The sequence below is a fragment of the Macrosteles quadrilineatus genome, unplaced genomic scaffold (assembly GCF_028750875.1).
Source record: "Macrosteles quadrilineatus isolate MER2022 unplaced genomic scaffold, UCM_ALF_1.0 Scaffold_8__2_contigs__length_117827958, whole genome shotgun sequence".
Taxonomy (NCBI): domain Eukaryota; kingdom Metazoa; phylum Arthropoda; class Insecta; order Hemiptera; family Cicadellidae; genus Macrosteles; species Macrosteles quadrilineatus.
The window spans coordinates 68,293,468-68,298,574 of record NW_026542601.1 but is presented as its reverse complement, the minus strand read 5'-3'; the positions used below and the strand labels follow the sequence as shown (position 1 = coordinate 68,298,574).

The 5,107-nt window shown below is 28.7% G+C and overlaps 1 long non-coding RNA gene across 1 annotated transcript; it reads left to right on the top strand.

Annotated features, from left to right (window-relative positions):
* Nucleotides 1–3,213: 3,213 nt before the first annotated feature.
* Nucleotides 3,214–4,805, top strand: LOC128999462 (uncharacterized). The gene is made up of 3 exons (XR_008491296.1): nt 3,214–3,318; nt 3,974–4,020; nt 4,685–4,805. It is a non-coding gene; the product is annotated as an uncharacterized LOC128999462 (long non-coding RNA).
* The last annotated feature ends 302 nt before the right edge of the window (nt 4,806–5,107 follow it).

The window sequence follows — 5,107 nt, the reverse complement described above, 5'->3', positions numbered from 1 at the left end:
CATTTAGGATCAGTTAAGGGTGATTTGTATACGCAGCATATTTAAAATAACTACAGGGAGTTTTTTTTAACGCACCTCAAATAACTACGATTATCATGAGACATTTATTTCAACGATAAAAACAGCTTATGTTGGTATCACTGTTTTTTTTTTGTTTTTTGTACGTATCTACGCCAGTGGCTTTTTTGTAATGAAATCATCAAACACTTTTAAGGGAAAGCGGTCCAAACCCATTAAAGTGTTGTGGATGTGCCGGGGATTGAACCCGTCCCTCCCGCACCGAAGTCCGAGACGCTAACCACTAGGCTAGCAACACAACCAATATTTTCTTTACTTCGTGGCCGATCCGCAAAAATTCATTACAGATATAAACAAGGTTTAGTGATATTAATTATGTATTGTAAATAAGACTTAGCTTGGTATTTTTGCAGATTAAATAGATTATGTGTTTTAGTTTTTTTTTTTCATTTTTTACATTTGCTTAATTTTTTAACAATTCTATAAACAGTAGATTTTTAGGTACTGGAATCACCTATCTTGGCATTAAAACAGTGATTTACTTTTAATGTACAGTACATACTTTTTGAGCATTTGAAATGACCATGTTGAGTCTTATTTATAATAAGTTCCTAATATCACAAAAAATTTTAGTAATAATGTATATTAACTGATTGTCAATAAATTAACTGAATAAAAAATGATACCAGCGTATGAGGTCGTTTCGTCATTAAAATGTGTCTTTCGGTACTTCAAAATTTGGGTTGCGCAAAAAAAAAAACACCCTGTATAAACATAGTTAAGTTAGAGTAAATGATATACTCATTGAAACTAGTTGTTGATGGTTATTATTCTAGTTTAAAAACAAGAAATATGAACGAGTTTTTAGTTGTGTTAAATTTTGGTAACAGAGAAAGCTTATATTCATACAGTAACCCCCACTATAGGGCATTACAAAATGACGTCTATTACACTCATTCAAGAAGGCAAAAATAAATATAAACTATTGAAGATTTATGGTCTTTGGGATAGTGAGGAGAGGTGTGATCTATTTTGGAGGATTTTTGTGGGATTATATCAATGGAAGGCTATTAAACATTGTTTCTTTTAGTTTTTACACCATGATTCAAAACAGACGAAGGATTGATAGTCAACACTCTACTACTACTACAATATTCTGTGAATTATTAATTGTTTTTACTATATATAAAAAAACCATTTCTTTTCTATCCCTTCAAAGACAAGTGATGTAAACGTCATACTTAAACATATTTTAGAACAATACAAACCAGTAATGTAAAAAAATATTATTTTTATTAACAGTAAGCCTATGAGAAAAAAACAGTCAGATATGTTGGCAACAGTGTCACGTCTGGCTTTTTAGATTGTGCTGATACTACAGAAAATGTAATAAGATTGTGCTTAATTATAGGTGTTCGTTACGAAGACAATAAATTATAATTGTACAATAAACACATAAGTATACATTTTTTCATTTTAGTGTGAACTTAAAAACAAATTCTCACTTAAATTTTTGGTTGCGTTTCAATTACTCTCTTAATGTTTCGTGTACTAGTTAATATTGCAATTAAATTTTAAAATATAGTTTGGGTCCAGAAAGGGTTATATAGGTGTAATCAGTAAAATAGAGATGTTTCCTTTACTATGAATGAAGTTAAATAAGTAAAAAACATTAATATACTGCCCTAACTCATCGTTAAGTAACACGATTAAGGCTACGAATAATGTATAATTTACTTTTTCTATTCCCCTATGGTTTGAATATTTTTATACAATTTTGTACACAGAATTCCAATTAATTTAAAAGCCCCATTTATATTTAAATGAAAAAAGTACATGCAAATAGGTAGTAAAACATTTATATTTGATATTGAAACAAGTCTATGCCAATTTACGAAGATTTCCTTAAAAATATTGTAAATATTTTTTTTTTAAATCATACATAAATCTTACATTAAAAGAGTATTAAGAAACATTACACAACATCCCAAAGGTACAAGTTCTTACATTTCAGGGATGAAACCACCTTTATAATGACCAACAATAAAGAGTTATCACAAAACGTAATACTTACTTGTTAGAACCATTATAAATTATTATCTTATGTAAAACAATTACTCATCTACAAGAACTAAATCCGTTTAAAAAAAAACAGTTATTCAAAAGTTTAATAAACAATTTTTTGTGATGCGCCTGATGATGGTAAAAGGCCTAGTGAACATAAAATTAAATAAAATATTGTCAAAACAATTGTTCTACATTATTAGATCTACAATAGAATTACTATTATTAAACATATAGAAAGAAGTAGTTTTTGATAATCATAATTTTTGAACCTCTATATAGTATAATATGTCCAGCGGTTATTTGATTTAAACTTGTACTAATAACAAACATACAGAAAGAAGTAATTTTTGATAATTATAATTTTAGAACCTCTATATATTATAATATTTTCTGAAAAATTTTGATTCAAACTTGTACTATGTAACCACAAAACAATTTCATAAGTTAAATTAGTTTATAAAATTTTACTAAAATACACTCATCATAGTATGAGTTGATGAGCGTGGTTGTGGGATGCCGTAGTTCAAGTTTTAATCAACTAATTTCAGATCATATTAATATTTGCGTGTTTAAGTGGCATGTTTAGCACATAGAACGTACATACTTATCTTTCCCCCAAATGGCGTTCGTCAAGACAAAATGAGTTCACAAAACATACCTCATTGTTTGAGATAGTTTCTTTACGTGTTTCGCCATCCTTTCAATAGTGCGTAGTCACTTGTGTCAATATCAAAAGCAATATTAATTGTTAGTTTACATGAAACAATGATCAGCTCTTGCTATATAAGACGACGTTTAAACCACAACTGTTACATCACTTCGTAAGGTAAGTTATCATCTTTTAACCAATAAAATAAAACTTTAATTAAATAGTACGATCAACTTTTATAATAGCTTATTGTGTTTATGCGAGTTCATTATTAATAACTGGTCCAATTTGTATTATTTTGTCCATCAAAAGATTTTAAACAATTGTAAACCTTTTAAATACATATATTTTATTTTTTATCATAATAATATACTCGTCAGCATAATATCAGGTTGTATTGTTAATGCTAACCATTACATTTATAACTACATTTAAAACTACGTTTGTTTTTAAACCTTTATTCAACACAGGTATTATTAGACTGTTCATTGACAGATACAACATGACTTGTTTCAGAAAGAACATCATAATGTCTCTCGTCAAGATTGTTGTTGCTGCTATCGCTGCTGTCTGTGTCTTCTCAGGTAACTGTTGTTTGATACTGTCAATATTATCATTTGCCAATCCATATAAAATTAGCGTATCAGCTTACGTGAAAAAATCTAAATTTAGTTGTGTGTGTAAGAATAATGTGGTAAAACAGCAATATTTTGTTTTAGTTAAATGAATAATAAGTTAATGCTTACAACACGCTGGTTTTTATTTAATTTGTCAAGGTGACCATGCATTCTAAAAGCTTTGGTTTTCAACAAAAGATAATTATTTATTTACTAATAAAACAAAAACTAGAGTATTGACAACACTGGTTAACATTTGGTTGAAATGAAATGAAAAATGATATAAAATCAAAATAGTATATTTATACAGGCAAAGTTAGCTGTATTCATTGGTTAGTGCCACATGGCCCTCCCTTGCACGTAACCTGTGGATAAAAATCCACATAAATTTATGAGTCATTCATGTAAAAGGCTAGGATTCATATAAATTTCGCCTTTTCTTAATCAATTATATGGTTTTATTGAAATGCCATTAGATTCTTTATTTGAGTTTGTTGCAAAGAATTATTTTATATCTGTGAAAATCAGACTTGGTTCAGAGTAATGCATTGTTAGAGAAGATATTCCTCTTTTTAGGTTTCTTAATAAGCCATCAAAACAATATATTTTTTAATTTTTACAGGGATGGCTCAAGCTGGTCATGTAGCGGGACCTGGATGCCATGGATTGGTGAGTAACTATGTTTGAGTGTGCCGTAATATTTTATTATCTACCACCACCACCACCACCACCATTGTACTACCAAAAACCATTACCAATACCAATACCAATGCCATTGTAAAAATATTTACTTCGATATTTTAAGACATTGTAACAAATAACTTGTTTATTATTTATGAAAAGAATTGTAAGTTTAAATAAAGCAAAAGCGTCTTTATTATTCTTTTTAACAGCAGGTTCTAGTATATTTTATTTCAAAGGGATAATAAATGCATTACTTTTAAATAAAAAAAAATGTTTAAAAAGTAGTTTTAGTTCATAAATTCATCTTTATACAATTTTAAAACTTGCAATGAAGAGATTTTCCGATGTTCAAACTTTCGCCTTTTAAATTGCGTGTATCCCCACAAAGACTGAATCAACATTTATTTCTTTAATGATTTTTAAGATTTTTTTTTAACTGCTTCCTTGTCAGAACTGAGTACTAAAGATCAATAGCCAGCCAAGCTTCGACACTGCATTTCTTGCAGTTAGTAGTTCTAACGGTATTTCCTTCCAAAATGTATGCAAGGTATACGAGAGTATACAGCTAATAAAATGGCTGTAATATTTGTAAAATATATTACAAATAATATACACATGTCTTGAAGCTCAATAAGACGATATATTTCAGTGTCCTGGAGCTGAAGAAGACGATCAGTAGAATGCCAACAAGATATTGAGTGATTCACGTGAAGATGTAGACACCGATTATAAACAAATGTTATACTTGAAACAATACATGCTATAACTAAATATGAATTCTTTCTTTTTCATCTCCTTTTATCCGTAGGTTATAAATGATATATGAGTAAATAAAGGGCAAATGTCTTAAAATCAAACTGCAGAGGAAGTATTAATAGTAAAACAATGTGGTTAAGATATAATTCTATATAATTATCATTCTAGATAATATTGATGAGTCTTGAAGGATTATGTTTGACTCCAAACATATTTAAGCTTAAAATATGTGGTTTGATAAATTTCATGGTAAAAAAATGCTCGAATTGCTAAATAGACTGACTTAGTTGGATCAATAACAACTACTCAATAACAA